This window comes from Pristis pectinata, chromosome 6 (genome assembly GCF_009764475.1).
Source record: "Pristis pectinata isolate sPriPec2 chromosome 6, sPriPec2.1.pri, whole genome shotgun sequence".
Taxonomy (NCBI): domain Eukaryota; kingdom Metazoa; phylum Chordata; class Chondrichthyes; order Rhinopristiformes; family Pristidae; genus Pristis; species Pristis pectinata.
The window spans coordinates 56418247-56435143 of record NC_067410.1 but is presented as its reverse complement, the minus strand read 5'-3'; positions in this window follow the sequence as shown (position 1 = coordinate 56435143).

The window sequence follows — 16897 nt, the reverse complement described above, 5'->3', positions numbered from 1 at the left end:
GAACAAGGCGGATGAGCTTAGTTGGATGGCTCAGGGACTGGAATGGTTACTTCAAGTGCCGGGTTTTAAATGTTTCAGAAAGGACAGGGAGGGAGGCAAAAGAGGTGGGGGAGTGGCACTGTTGATCAGAGATAGTGTCACGGCTGCAGAAAAGGTGGACGTCATGGAGGTACTGTCTATGGAGTCTCTGTGGGTGGAGGTTAGGAACAGGAAGGGGTCAATAACTTTACTGGGTGTTTATTATAGGCTGCCCAATAGTGACAGGGATATCAAGGAGCAGATAGGGAAGCAGATCCTAGAAAGATGTGATAATAAGAGAGTTGTTGTGATGGGAGATTTTAATTTCCCAAACATTGATTGGCATCTCCATACAGTGAGGGTGTAGATGGGGTGGAGTTTGTTAAGTGTGTTCAGGAAGGATTCTTGACACAATATGTAGATAAGCCTACAAGAGGAGAGGCTGTGCTTGATTTGATATTGGGAAATGAACCTGGTCAGGCGTCAGATCTCTCAGTGGGAGAGCATCTTGGAGATAGTGATCATAATTCTATCTCCTTTACGCTAGCATTGGAGAGAGATAGGAGCAAACAGACTAGAAAGGTGTTTACTTGGAGTAAAGGGGATTATGAGGCTCTCAGGCAGGAAATTGGAAGCTTAAATTGGGAACAGATGTTCTCTGGGAAAAGTACGGAAGGAATGTGGCAAATATTCAGGGGATATTTGTGTGGAGTTCTGCATAGGCATGTTCCAATGAGACAGGGGAGTCACGAGAGGGTACAGGAACCGTGGTGTACAAAGGCTATAATAAATCCAGTCAAAAAGAAAAGAAAAGCTTACAGAAGGTACAGAGAGCTAGGTAATGTTAGAGATCTGGAAGTGTATATGGCTAACAGGAAGGAGCTTAAGAAGGAAATTAGGAGAGCCAGAAGGGGACATGAGAAGGCATTGGCGGGCAGGATTAAGGAAAACCCCAAGGCATTCTAGAAGTATGTGAAGAGCAAGAGGATAAGATGTGAAAGAATAGGGCCTATCAAGTGCAGCAGTGGGAAAGTGTGTATGGATCTGGAAGAAATAGCGGGGGTACTTAATGAATATTTTACATCAGTATTCACTACGGAAAAAGATCTGGGGGATTGTAGTGAGGACTTGCAGCAGGCTGAAAAGCTTGAGCATGTGGATATTAGGAAAGAGGAGGTGCTAGAACTTTTAGAAAGCATCAAGTTGGATAAGTCACTGGGACTGGATGAGATGTACCCCAGGCTGCTGTGGGAGGCGAGGGAGGAGATTGTGGAGCCTCTGACGATGTTCTTTGCATCATCAATGGAGACGGGAGAGGTCCCAGAAGATTGGAGGGTTGCGGATGTTGTTCCCTTATTCAGGAAAGGGAGTAGAGATAGCCCAGGAAATTATAGACCAGTGAGTCTTAACACAGTGGTTGGTAAGCTAATGGAGAAGATCCTGAGAGGCAGGATTTATGAACATTTGGAGAGGTATAATATCATTTGGAATAGTCAACATGGCTTTGTCAAGGGCAGGTCCTGCCTTACGAGCCTGAGTGAATTTTTTTAAGATGTGACTAAACACATCGATGAAGGGAGAGCAGTAGATGTAGTGTATATGGATTTCAGCAAGGCATTTGATAAGGTACCCCATGCAAAGCTTATTGAGAAAGTAAGAAGGCATGGCATCCAAGGGGACATTGCAATGTGGATCCAGAACTGGCTGGCCCACAGAAGGTAAAGAGTGGTTGTTGAAGGGTCGTATTCTGCATGGAGGTCGCTGACCAGTGGTGTACCTCAGGGATCTGTCCTGGGACCCTTACTCTTTGTGATTTTACAGTGGGGAATAGATAGGATGCAAAGTTGGGCTGAGAAGCGGCAGATGCAGTTCAACCCAGACAAGTGTGAAGTGGTTCATTTTGGTAGGTCAAATATGATAGCAGCGTATAGTATTAATGGTTGGACTCTTGGCAGTGTGGAGGACCAGAGGGATCTTGGGGTCCGAATCCATAGGACGCTCAAAGCAGCTGCACAGGTTGACTCTGTGGTTAAGAAGGCATGTGGTGCATTGTCCTTCATCAATCGGGGAATCAAATTTAGGAGCTGAGGGGTATTGTTGCAGCTATATAGGACCCCGGTCAGACCGCACTTGGAGTACTGTGCTCAGTTCTGGTCACCTCACTACAGGAAGGATGTGGAAGCCATAGAAAGGCCGCAGAGGAGATTTACAAGGATACTGCCTGGATTGCAGGGCATGCCTTATGAAAGCAGGTTGAGGGAACTTGGCATTTTCTTCTTGGAGTGACAGAGGATGAGGGGGAACCTGATAGATGTTTATAAGATGATGAGAGGCATTGATCGGGTAGATAGTCAGAGGCTTTTCCCCAGGGCTGAAATGGCTGCCACAAGAGGACATAGGTTTAAGGTGCTGGGGAGTAGGTATAGAGGAGATTTCAGGGGTAAGTTTTTTACTCAGAGGGTGGTGAGTGCGTGAATGGGCTGCCGGAAACAGTGGTGGAAGCGGAAACGATAGGGTCTTTTAAGAGACTTTTGGATAGGTACATGGAGCTGAGAAAAATAAAGGGCTATAGGTCAGCCTAGTAATTTCTGAGGTAGGGACATGTTCAGCACAGCTTTGTGGACCGAAGGGCCTGAGTTGTGCTGTAGGTTTTCTATGTTTCTATGTTCCAATCCAGGTAAATGTGAAGTATTGCATTTTGGGAGATCAAACCAAGGTAGGACTTATACAGTAAATGGTAGGACCCTGGGGAGTGTTATGGAACAGAGGGACCTTGGAGTGCAAGTCCATAGTTCACTGAAAGTGGCATCACAGGTAGATAAGGTGGTGAGAAGGCATTTGCAAGCTGGCCTTCATCAGTCAGGACATTGAGTATAGAAACTGGAAAGTTATGTTGCAGTTACTTAAGACATTGGTGAGGCTGCACTTTAGTATTTTGCACAGTTTTGGTCACCCTGTTATTGGAAAGATATTATTAAACTAGAAAGAGTGCAGAAAAGATTTACCAAGAAGTTGCCTGGAGTTGGGGGCCTGAATTACAAGGAGAGGTTGCATAGTATAGGACTTTATTCTCTGGAACGTAGGAGATTGAGGAGTGACCTGATAGAGGTATATAAGATCATGAGGGGCATAGCTATAGGGTGAAAGCACATAGTCTTTTTCCTAGGGAGGGGGTGCTAAACACAAAAGGGCATAGGTTTAAGATCAGAGATGAGAGATTTAAAAGGGACATCAGGGGCAGCTTCTTCACGCAAAGGGTGGTGCATATTTGGAATGAGCTGCCAGAAATAGTTGTTGAGGTGGGCACATTAGCAACATTTAAAAGCCATTTGGATAAGTACATGGACAGAAGAGGTTTAGAGAGCTATGGGCTAAACGCGGGCAGATGGGACTAGTTCGTTGGGCAACACAGTCAGCATGAACAAGTTGTGCTGAAGGGTCTGTTTCCGTGCTATAGAGCTCTATGAGTCTATGACTCTAGTTTCTCTTGGGGTTCTGACTGAGGAGTTCGAGCAAGTGACATCCATATTCATGCCTGCATGTCTGTTCACAAATGCATGACCCACAGGAAGTGAGGGCCACTCTTGCAGGAACTGGTCTACACTGCATTTAGAGTGATAGAGTCATTGAGTTATACAGCAGGAAATCAGGCCCTTTGGCCCAAATCACCCATATTGACTAAGGTGCCTACTTGAGCCAGTCCCATTTGCCTGCGTTAGGTTCATATCCCTCTAAACCTTTCCTATCCATGTACTTGTCCCAATGTCTTTTAAACATTGTAATTGTACTACCACTTCCTCTGGTAGCTCATTCGATATACTGACCACCCTGTGTGTGCAAAAACATGCCTCTCAGATCCCCTTTAAATTTCCCCTCTCACCTTAAACTAGTTTTAGACTCCCCTACCCTGGGAAAAAGACTGTGACCATCTACCCAATCTATGTCCCCTGTCATTTTATAAACCTCTATAAGGCCACCTCTCAACCTCCTTCACTCCAGGGAAAACAATCCCAAACTATTCAGTCTCTCCTTATAATTCAAGACCTCCAGTCCTGGCAACATCCTTGTGAAACTTTTCTATACCCTCTCTAGCTTAATCACATCCTCCCTGCTGTGTGACGACCAGAACTGCATGCAATATTCCAGGTGCGGTTTCAACAACATCTTGTAGAGCTGTAACATAACATCCCAACTCCTGTACTCAATGCCCTAACCAGCAAAGGCAAGTGTGTCGCATCCCTGATGCCCTCATGCCATTTTCAGTACAGCTCCTCCCCAGCTTACGAACGTCTGATTTATGTACAGCCCGTACATATGAACAAGTGTTCAGGAGACCAGAGAGACAGATTTGCCAGCTGCTGCAGAAGTGCTGGCTTCTTCTGCTGCCTGGAAACTCAGTTCATGACCGCATTTCTGACTTGCGAACTTGTTTGGGTTATGAACAGTTCATGGGAATGGAACCCTGCCATAACCTGGGGATGACCTGTAAATGAAAATCAAGGAATTGTAGATGCCGGAAATCTGAAATAAAAGTAGAAAATGCTGGAACACTCAGCAGGTTAGACTGCATTAGTGGAGCTCACATTTCAGTGATCTTCATGCTGAAACATAATTTCTGTTTCTCACTCCACAGCTGCTGACTGACTTTTTAATTTAATTTTTAAAAAATTTTTTATTTACAGCGTGGTAATAGGCCCTTCCGGCCCAACAGGTCCACGCCACCCATTTTTTTAAAACCCAAATTAACCTACCCGTACGTCTTTAGAATGTGGGACGAAACCGGAGCACCCAGAGGAAACCCATGCAGACACGGGAGAACGTAAAAACTCCTTACAGACAGTGATGGGAATTGAACCCTGATCGCTGGCGCTGTAATAGCGTTGCGCTAACCGCTACACTAATGTGCCGTCCAGTGAGTGTTTTCCGCATTTGTTGTTTATATTCCCCATTTCTCATGCCCATTGCCCATCTTCTGCCTGAGCTTGTCCCAGCTGTGTAATCCACACTTAGAATCCTTTAAGCAATAGACTTAACTGTGGCTTTCCTGCCCCCTTCTCACATTCACTACAGGAAAAGGGATGGAGGTTCCTGTTGTAGAACATTGATGGGATCACAGGTGAGTGCCGTGGAAATTCCAACAGTGAAACAGCGCAATGATGCTTAAGGCAACTGAGAACAGATGTGATGAGATCAGTCAGCACTATAGTACGACAAGAGAGAATGTTGGGACAGTTTTTTTCTGAGAAAATCATGGTAATTCAAACAAAGTGATTTTCCAATGAGCAGGAAGTGTCTTCTGACACTACACTACAGCTAACGGAATCAATACCAATAATACACATGGCTTTCAAGGTGCTAGAGCCATTTGTATTAAATGAATGTTATTGCACCTGGAAAAATTTGTTGAGTAAACACTTTGCCCTTATTCCACACTTCACTAGGCTTGCATTTTTGCAACTTTGTTTTCCACAGTGTAACTACTTTGGAACACCTACAATGGAACTGACCTTGCTATGACCTGCTGGTAATTGCCACACCTACTTATAGATTTTTCAAGTTGGGAGATAGGCAAATGTGCTGAGGTACCCTTTCATCTTCCTTCTGTTTATCTTCCCATTGATACAATGCTGTGGTAACTTTGAACTCTCTCTAGACCTTAGCATCCCACTGGATTCTCCCAGTCGCTGTGAGCAGCACCAATGTGAGTTGGCATACTTGGCCTGCAGATTTGTGTCCTTTGGTCATTAGACTTGACCTCAGTGTCCTGGGTTTTGATCCAAGGCTATCCTTGGCTCAGTGTGGAGTGTTCTGAAGGATGGTTGGGGTCTCAGTTACACCCCAGGAAGGGAAGGGAAGGGAAGGGAATGGAAGGGAAGGGAAGGGAAGGGAAGGGAAGGGAAGGGAAGGGAAGGGAAGGGAAGGGAGCATCTCCAATAAAGCAGGACATTCTCAGTGCTACACTGAAGCTTCAACCACAGAAGTCTGTGCTCATTGGGAGTGGGATTTGGATCCTCAAACTTATGATTTTGCAGGCAATTGAACCACAGCTGACAATGACTGCAGTGTATGCCATCTATAACATGTTCTGTAGTTACTCACCTAGACTTTTTAACCAGCGTCTCCTAAACTCCTACCACTAAGAAGGACAAGTGCATGAGACCTGCAGATTCCCCTCCAAATCACACCACACTGACTTGGAAATATATCACCATTCCTTCATTGTCACTGGGTCTAAATCCTGGAACTTCCTCTCCAATGCGCAGTAGGAGTGCATTTTTTTTAGCAGTAGTTTGACAATGTGGCTCATTACCACCTTCTCTTGGGCAATAAATGCTGGCCTTGCTGGAGATCCTGAAAATGAATGACAAATCCCCATGACGTTACTGTCTTTCATTCAATCCAATGAGCTACACCTGCTTACCCATGTCATCTCTCTGTTCTCTCTTTCAACCACTATTTCACCTGCTGTCCACCCTCAGATACCTTCAACCATCAGGGTGCTTCCAACCTTCCTGACCGCAGCACCAGTTTCCTGGGATCTGCAACGGGAACTATATAAGGAAATGGCCCGCTTTCCTGTCTCATTCCAAATATTGCCTTTCACAATAGTATCTGTCAGCAGAGGTCCTGTTTGGATGCTCTGGGAAAAACAAGGAGATAGGGTAAGATTCAGAGTTACAGTTTTAGAGGAAGAACCCCATGCGGTCATGTGAAGAATGTGCAGACTCTACTCTGCAGAGGCACACCTAAAATCAAGATCCAACTAAGGACAGCAGCACTAATTCCTCTGCCACTGTGCATCCTGCCCCTTCTTTTTTTGACTGGACCTTCATGCAATCTGAAGATCAAGCTCACCACCACCCCAACATTTTTTCAGAGTCTCAGCCGATTCTGTACCCTGTTCGAGAATACAAGCCCCTTGGCAATGTCTTTCAAAGCCCCATTAGCCCATCTCGTCCCTGCCAATCTGTACGCCCCATGAATGGACTTACTGCCACTCTTCCTTTACTGAATGCATCAACATATCCTTCCATACCTTACTTTTTGATGAGTTTGTCTGTCTTTGTCTTCAATCCACCCATATTTTACCTATGTTCTCCCAGGCTCCATTCTCTTGCGATTCAGCTGAAGAAATTCCTTCCAAACTCTGAATGAACTTGTTGGTGACACTCTTGTATTCTTGGCTCCTGGTTTAACACTCCCCAACATCTAAGAATCTTCTTTAATCTCGCCCATCACATTCTTTCATGATATTAGAGTCACAGAGTTATGTAGCACAGAAACAGGCCCTTTGGCCCAAATGGTCCATGTCAACCAAGATACCCATCTAATTTAGCCCCATTTGCCCACATTGGCCCATATCCCTCCAAATCTTTCCTATCCATGTACCTGTCCAAATGTCTTTTAAATGTTGTTATTGCATCTGCCTCAACCACTTCCTCTGGCAGCTTGTTCCATATATGCACCACCTTCTGTGTGAAAAAGTTGCCCCTCAGGTAGCTTTAAATCTTTCCCCTTTCATCTTAAATCTATGCCCTCTAGTTTTAGACTCCCCTACCCTGGGAAAAAGGCTGTGACCATCACCTTATCTACGACCCTCATGATTTTATAAACCTCTATAAGGTCACCCTTCAGCCTCCTATACTCCAGGGAGAAGACCTCCAGCCTATCCAGTCTCTCCTTATAACTCAAGCCCTCCAGTCCTGATAACATCCTTGTGAATCTTCTCTGCACCCTTTCCAGCTTAATAAGGTCCTTCCTATACGTGAGTGACCAGAACTGTACACAATACTCCAAGTGTGGTCTCACTAACATCTTGTACAGTAGTAACATGATATCGCAACTCTTGTACCCAATGCCCCGACTGATGAAGGCAAGCGTGCCAAGTACCTTCTTCCTCACCCTGTCAACTTATGTTGCCACTTTCAGGGAACTATGTACTTGTACCCTTGGTCCACCTGTTCTACAACATACTCCAGGGCCCTGCCGTTTACTGTGTATGTTCTGCTCTGGTTTAACTTACCAAAATGCAATACTTTGAACTTGTCCAAGTTAAATTTGATCTGGCATTCCTTAGCTCATTTTCCCAGTTGATCTAGGTCCTGCTGGAATCTTAGATAACCTTTTTCACTGTCCACTATGCCACCATTTTTGGTCATCTACAAATTACTAATCATGCTGACTACATTCTCATCCAAATCATTAACAGAGATAAGAAACAGTAGTGGACCCAGCACCGAACCCTACGGCACACTGCTGGTCACAAGCCTCTAATCTGAGAAAGCAACCCTCCACTATCGCCCTCTGACTCCTACCACCAAGACAATTTTAAACCAATTGGAGAGCTCACCCTGAATCCCATGTGTTCTAAACGTCCAGACCCCCCTACTATATAAAAGGTCTCCATCAGACCAACCCTCAACATATAATCAAAAACCTTAAAATAATTTGTCTTCCCTCTGAAAAAGTAGTGTAGTAATGATGCAGTTTAAATTGGTATGAAATTAAGTTGTGTACACTTATGCAGAGTTCAAAGTAGCAAAGAACATAGAACATAGAACAGTACAGCACAGGAACAGGCCCTTCAACCCACGATGTTGTGCCGAACTAATTAAACTAATAATTAAATGCCTAACTAAACTAATCCCTTCTGTCAACACAATGCTCATCCCCCTCCATCTCTGCATATTCATGTGCCTATCTAAGAGCCTTTTAAATGCTTCTATCACATTTGCCTCCACCACCACCCTGGCAGTGCATTCCAGGCACCCACCACTCTCTGTGTAAAAAAAAATTGCCCAACACATCTCCTTTGAACTTACTCCTTCTCACCTTAAATGCATGCCCTCCAGTATTGGACATTTCAACCCTTGGAAAAAGATACCGGCTGTCTATCTATGCCTCTCATAAACTTATAAATTTCTGTCAGATCTCCAGTCAGCCTCCGTCGCTCCAGAGAAAACAACCCAAAGTTTTCCAACCTCTCTTTATAGTGCATGTCCTCTAATCCAGGCAGCATCCTGGTAAACCTCTTCTACACCCTCTCCAAAGCTTCCACATCCTTCCTATAATGGGTCTACCAGAATTGAATGCAGTACTCCAGATGCAGCCCAACCAGAGTTTTATAAAGCTGCAACATAACTTCTTGGCTTTGAGAGATCCACTTGCATTTGTGGACTGAGAAGCAAGTGTGGTCTCACCAATTTTACAACAAGATCATACTAAGGTACTTATTTGGAGGGAGTGCAGAGAAGGTTCACATGAATGATTTCTGGGATAAAGGGAGTTAGCGAATGAGGCATGTTGGGTTTATACTCATTGGAGTTTCGAGTCATATAGTGATAGATACAGCACAGAAACAGACCCTTCGGTCCACAGAATCCATGACGACTTTCAACAGCCCACCTTCATTAATCCTATTTTTTTTATTCATCAATTCTACCAACACACCAGGGGCAATTTGCAGTGACCAATTACCTACCAGTCTGCATGTCTTTAGGAAGTGGGCAGAAACCAGAGCACCCAGAGGAAACCTGTGCAGTCACAGGGAGAACATGCAAACTCTACACAAAAGAATGAGAGGTGATCCAATAAAATGCATAACATCTTGAGGAAGTTTGACAGGGTAGATGCTGAGAAGATGCTTCTCCTGGAAGGGATATCTGGAAATGAAGGCTCAGTTTCAGGAATATAGAATATCCACTTAAGATTTAAGTGAGCAAGAACTTTTTCTAGCAGAGGGTTCTGAATCTTTGGAATTGTCTACCCCAGAGTGAGGTGGAGGTAGAGTGACCATATATAGGTAGTGTAGCAATTAGCATAGCGCTATTACAATGCCAGTGACCCGGGTTCAATTCCAGCCACTGTCTGTAAGGAGTTTGTACGTTCTCCCTGTGCCTGCGTGGGTTTTCTCTGGGTGCTCCGGTTTCCTCCCACATTCCAAAGACGTACGGGTTAGGAAGTTGTGGGCATGCTATGTTGGTGCCGGAAGTATGGCAACACTTGCGGGCTGCCCCCAGGACAGTCTACGCAAAAGATGCATTTCGCTGTATGTTTCTAATGTGACTAATGTAACTTCACACGTGACTAATAAAGGTATCTTATCTCATCTTATTGAAGGCTGAAGTAGATTTTTGGTCTGTCAGGGACTCAGTTGGGAACAGGAAGGTGGAGCCAATCATGACCTCAATGAATGTTGGAGCAGTTCAAGGGGCTGTACTCCTCTTCCTACTCATTATGTTCTCATCTTTTTATTGATATACAGAGTGCCTCTGACAGACAAATTCTCCAAGCCTGTTATTTGCCTGTGTGGAAATGCACTTGATAAGTGTGTAAAATGGACAGGGAGGCTCGGTAACTGGCACTATGTGCCTCAGTGGGCACTGTGGGTTTTTCCATACATCCTCCTTGCCCAAACTGGAGTCACGAGAGGAAGTGTGACCTTCAAACACCCTCAGATGGGTGCATTTCTTCACTATCAACAGGCCGTTATGTTGCCGAGAACACCTTCCATTTTGAAATATGCTCTGAAATTGTATAATGAACCTTCTTGTGTGGCACCTTATCAAGGGCTCCAAAAGGTTCAGATACATCACCTCCATTAGTCCCTGCTTATTAGTTTGTTACTGGTAAACTTAAAAATCTCTAACAGATTTATCAAATGTAATTTCCCTTTTATAAATCCATACTGACTTATAAATCAATCATTATTTTCTAAAGAGCTTGCCTACCAACTGCATAATAATTGATTCTAGCATTTTACTTACAACTGATATCAGGCCAAAAGGTCAGTCATTTCCCATTTTCTCTCTCCTTTCTTAAACAGTGAGGGTTACATTTGCGACCTTCCAAATTGTTGGAATGGTTGCATCATCTACAGAATGTCCTCTCCTTTGTTTCTACTCTTTTGCTCAACCTCATTTTCTTCACCTCCTTCTATTGGCGGTCAAACCCACAGTGGCTACGACCCCTTACCTTGAGATTCCTTTCCAAAAGCCTTGCATCTCTCCAACTTTCCCTCCTCGTTAAAGCCCTTCCATAAAGTCCATCTCTTTCAGTTCCTTTTGACTAATAATTTTCCCCTCTCTGAAGTTTTTATGTGAAAGATACTGCATAAATCCAGGCTTTTGCTATCATTTGCAAAAGAGCCACTTACACATGATTGAGCTGAAGATGAAAGAAACATTTTAAGAGCAATCTTTCATCTCTAATGCAACAGCAATGTTCAGGCAAATGATCTATATCATACAGGCAATCATTCTACTTTCTATCTCCTCCTTAATATATCCTAATATATTAAACACTTTTAGGCTCAGACCATTTGTGATAGTTTCTTCTGTTGAACTGTACTCCAAGTAGGTGAAACACGAAGATATTCTCTCCTCTTGTGACTTTCTTCAGATAATGGCCTGGGTCTAATGAGGGCCACTTTACAATGAACCACTCAATTCAATTCATTACTTTCTTTTAAAGTCACTTAGTTTTGGTCTTATATCCTCTCTTCGTGGTCAAGATCTCATGTCTGTTGAGAGCCTGATTTTGGTGATGATTCTGTTATGCTTAAGTATGGAAGATCAGAAGCATGTCTGGATGACTTACCATGCATTCCTTCAGAACCAGGCACAAGGCTCGCTGTAGGAAACATACATTCATTCTCCAAGATCTTTATCCACTAGTGTTGGAATGCAATTGTCAAACCCATGGAGGCCAAGGTTCTAAAAGCCTTGCACCTCTCCAACTCTTTCTTCTTGTTGGAGATCTTCCATAAAATTCATTTCTATGACCAAACCTAAGGTCATGGCTCTTTCTGTCTAATGATACCTCTTCAACAGGGTGTAACTAAAAATTAATTTGTGGCCTCAAAGACCCAATGGAAAATCTCTACTGTATCCTGAACAAATCAGGGTTGATGTCCTCAGTCTTTTGGATTATGTTTCAGTTGCATCTGGTTTCTGTAAGATTCAGTCATGTAATGTAAGTTGAATCAGATCGAATTAGGTACAAACCCAAGATAAGATTTCCTTTAAACATGAAATAAGCCTTTAAGTCTCCCTGTAAAAGGTTGGTGAAAGAGAAATAATCTTCTGTAGTTACCTTTGGTAATTGAATTCTGCTAATCATTAATCACAATGCAAGTCCTCTTGGGCTATCTCATTTGCAGTTTGTTCATACACACTCCTTCAAGACAAAGGTTTGGCTGAAAATCTAAATTACAGCCTCCTAACGTAGAACCTTTATAATGGGACTCAATTAAGCAAGAGTACAGACAAGGAAACTTATTGTGACAACTTCTAATAACAGTTTTTGCACTAATCATAGCAATAAATAATTCATACCTGCTGCAAATGACACTCTATTAAAGAATAATAATGATTTTTCAACTGCCAAGCTAACCCTCATCTATTATCTTTTACAAAACAGCTATTAGGTAGCAGTAATTACAAAGCAAGTTACACATTTAAGGATGTAATTAAAGAAAATGAATAGTAAACTCCAAGAATGGCCAGGTTTGTCCTTTCAGTATGTCATTGTTTTCAATATGATTCTTGATTTCCAATGCATTATTATTCTGTTTAATGATATTAATCAAATAATTCTTCTTCACTGGTGAAAAGCTGATGGAGGGGCAAGTGTAGTCCAGGCTCTTTGAAATTGTAGTTGTGTAGTTGAGTGCATTTTCTTTATCCTGAGTCAAAGAGCTGGTTGTTGACCTGAGGAAGCTGCGGTTAACACAACATTGTCCTCAGCAACGGAGCTGCTGTCGAGATGGTTGACAGCATCAAGTTCTTTGGCATCCATATCAACAGCAACCTTACCTGGTCCCTCCATACTGATGCAGTGATCAAGAAAGCACATCAGTGTATGTACTTTCTTAGGTGTCTGAGAAGATTTGGCTTGTCCTTAAGGGTTCTCTCAAACATCTAGAGATGCTCCATAGAAAGTAGCCTGATGGGTTGTGTATTGTGTAGCCTGGTATGGTGACTGCTCTGCTCTGGACCAATGAAGCCTAGAGAGAGTGGTAAACACAGTCCAGTCCATTACAGGCTCGTCTCTTCCTTCCATCCAGTCTGTCTTCAAGGCACATTGCTCAGGAAGGCTAACAATATCATCAAGGATGGTTGCCACACTGGCCATTCCCAGAAGATATGGGAACTTGAAAGCCCGGATGTCCAGATTTAATGAACAGCTTCTTCCCCACTGCTATCAGACTTCTGAACCAATTGGTTCTTTCACGCCCCCTTCCCAGTGGTGCTGCCACATTCTCTAACTCTACTTCTTTTGGTTATTCCATTATTGTCACTTTATTTTCTTTTTGTACTACTTCAGATTGCACTACTACCTTTCTACCATTCTCTTGTTTTGTGCTCGTTGCTGTATTTATTTTTGTATTTATTATTACCATGTATACTGTTTACCCTGTGAGCTTCATGCAAACAAGGAATTTTAATTGCACCTTGGTGTATATAACAATGAACTCATCTGAGCCTGTTCTTCAGAACTAATGCAGATCCATTGTCTTTCCTTTGGCCATCTGTAGCTTTGGTGGGGTGGCACTGGATATGATATTGGAAGGATTGACCAAGCCCATACTTGCAAACAACAGAGAGGATAGAGGCATTTCCAGCCTTTCACCTCTATGTCTTCCCAACCATCTCTTGGTCAAGATATTCATCAGTGATGAAATTCAGCACTACCTTCAGTGCGCCAGCACAGCCTTTGGTCGACTGAGGAAAAGGTGTTTGAAGATCAAGACCACAAAGCTTCTGGTCTACAGGGCAGCTACAATGTCTACCCTCCAATATGTTTCTGACAGCTAGACTTCTGAGACCAGGATTACCCTACAGCAAGCACAGCAAAATACCTGAAATATACCACCAGTGCTATCTCTGTAAACTCCTCAAACTTCACCAGGAGGATAAGCCATGTCAGTGTCCTTCCCCAAGTCACTGAGGCCCTAGTTATGTACAGTCAGCTCCGTTGTGCAGGCCAGGTCACTCACATGCTGAACACTACAGTCTCCAAGCAGACACCCTAATCTGAGCTCTGGCATGGGGGGAGATTAGCAAGCGAACAGAGGTAAAAATTCAAGGTTGTTCCCAAAGCCTCTTTAATGTAATGAAAAACCCCTACTGACTCCTGGCAACCTCTGGACTAAGGAGCATTCACAATGGTATTGAGAACCTCAAGTCCATACACCGGGAACGCTCAGAAGCCCTGCATGAGCGCTGGAAGGAATATGCTACCTTACAAGCTCTCCATCTGCCTGTCTCATCAGACCCTCCTTGCAGACATTCCAGCTGTGCTTCCCACATTGGCCGTATCAGAACCCAAGTGGAAGCAAGTCATCCTCGATCCCAAGGGACTGCCTATAAAGAAGAAGGCATAACGGTTTACTATCATTGAAGTTGTCAATGGTCATGGGTCAGAATTCTTTTCATTGCAGTCCAAGCACAAAGAGACAGCAAGCTGAAGGTTAGAATTATTTTTTGATGAAGGTGTGCCCCTCAGGCTTGAGAGGTAGGGGATGCCTTCTTTCTCCCATGTTTCACCAAACAGCACATTTGTTTTTTCTCCCAGTTGCCTTCTAAGAACTGGGTCTGTTTTAGAGGTATTCTTATACTCTGGAACCAGTTCCCAAAGCCATTCAGTCTTTGTCTACCCATGTCCTCCTGTGAGAATGTTCTCCAAATTTGCCTTGTGGACCCAATCTTCAATTATATTTCTGAAGCATCTTGCTGAAAATATGCCCTCTGGTTTTCCAATGGTTCCTCCCACTGTAAAGTCCCATCAGATGTTATGGATATTATGTCTTTTATGAATTACTGTATAGGTGTGTTATTGTCAGCTGTCCCTGACCTTGACTGGAGCTCCCAACTTTAGCTGAATCTATCCCTATATGTCCTTTACCTTCTAATCTGGTATTAGTTTATTATTGTCACTTGTACCCAGGTACAGTGAAAAGCTTGTCTTGCATACCGATCGTACAGGTCAATTCATTACACAGTGCAGTTACATTGAGTTAGTACAGAGTGCATTGATGTAATACAGGTAAAAACAGTAACAGTACAAAGTGTCACAGCTACAGAGAAAGTGCAGTGCAATAAGGTGCAAGGTCACAACAAGGTAGATTGTAAAGTCATAGTATAAGGGAACCATTCAATAGTCTTATCACAGTGGGGTAGAAGCTGTCCTTAAGTCTGGTGGTACATGCCCTCAGGTTATTGTATCCTCTACCTGATGGAAGAGGAGAGGAGAGAGAATGTCCCGTGTGGGTAGGGTCTTTGATTATGCTGGCTGCTACACCAAGACAACGAGAGATAAAGACAGAGTCCAAGGAGAGAAGGTTGGTGTCCGTGATACGCTGGACTGTGTCCACAACTCTCTGCAGTTTCTTGTGGTCCTGGGTAGAGCAGTTGCTGTACAAAACCATGAAAGATCCAGATAGGATGCTTTCTATGGTGCATTGGTAAAAGTTCGTGAGAGTCAAAGGGGACAAACCAAATTTCATTAGTGTCCTGAGGAAGTAGAGGCACTGGTGAGCTTTCTTGGCCATGGCATTTCCGTGATTTGACCAGGACAGGCAGTTGGTGATGTTCACTCCAAGGAACTTGAAGCTCTCAACCCTCTCGACCTCAGCACCATTGATGTAGACAGGTGCATGTACACCGCCCCCTTTCCTGAAGTCAATGACCAGCTCTTTTGTTTTGCTGATGTTGAGGGAAAGGTTGTTGTCATGACACCATTCCACTAAGCTCTCTATCTCTTTCCTGTACTCCAACTCGTTGCTATTTGAGATACAGCCTACAATGGTGGTATCATCTGCAAACTTGTAGATGGAGTTAGAGCAGAATATGGCCACACAGTCATGAGTGTAGAGGGAGTAGAGTAGAGGGCTGAGGACACAGCCTTGTGGGGCACCAGTAATTCTCCAGTCATTGGTTTGCTCGCACATGCAGCCTCACAGAGTTCTGCCATTTGGAAAGGAACAGGTGTGTTATTATCCAAATGGATGATGCTTGACTTAACAAGGCATCATTGGCTATAACTCCCAAACGTGCAACCTCCACCACCTTGGACAAAGGGAGCAGGTACATGGGAACACCACCTACAAATTCTCTTAGGTTGCTCCTCGTGCAGTCTTGCAAACATGTTGCTTTTTTTTCATTGTTTCCGGCTCAGAATCCTAAAAACACTCCAGTATAACAGTAACGTGTGAGTACCTTCAAGAATGGTTCAAGAAGTCAGCTCACCATGGGCAACAAGGGATCAGAAAGAAGTTCTGACCTTGCCAGCAGTACCATGAATAAAATAAATCCCCTCCCTCTCTCCAATATATTTTATGAATGGGTGTACGAAAGAGCTCAAAGCAAATGAAGGGGCACGGAGATTTTATTTAATATCCCTGTGATTGTTCTTGTGTTGTGTTGGCAGCTGTGTCCTGCAGATTAATCTTCAGTTGCTGGAGATTCCAGAGCACTCCTGGAACGTTTGCAACATTCAGGCAGTGCCAAGATCCTTTGGCAGTGTCCTTCTTTGCTTCACACCCAGCCTGAATTTGAAGATTACTTAACCCCCTTGTGGCACCTTCAATTTTTCTCATTCTCTGTTCCGACACCAGCAGTCTGTTATTGATTTAAATATAGATGAACCTCCTCTCATGGAGGAATTTTTCTGGTTCGGCTTCTGAATCACCCTGTCTCCTTCCTTCATCAATGTTTTCTACTATTCTGAAGGCATATATTATTTGCAGGGTGTAGTTCCTAGATATCAGAGGTATCACCTATTGTCCATGTATGAGAACTTGGCTATTGGATAAGAAGGAACAATGGCTGACTATAATGCTATCCTTAGCTAATGTGCACTATCCCGACAAGAGGAT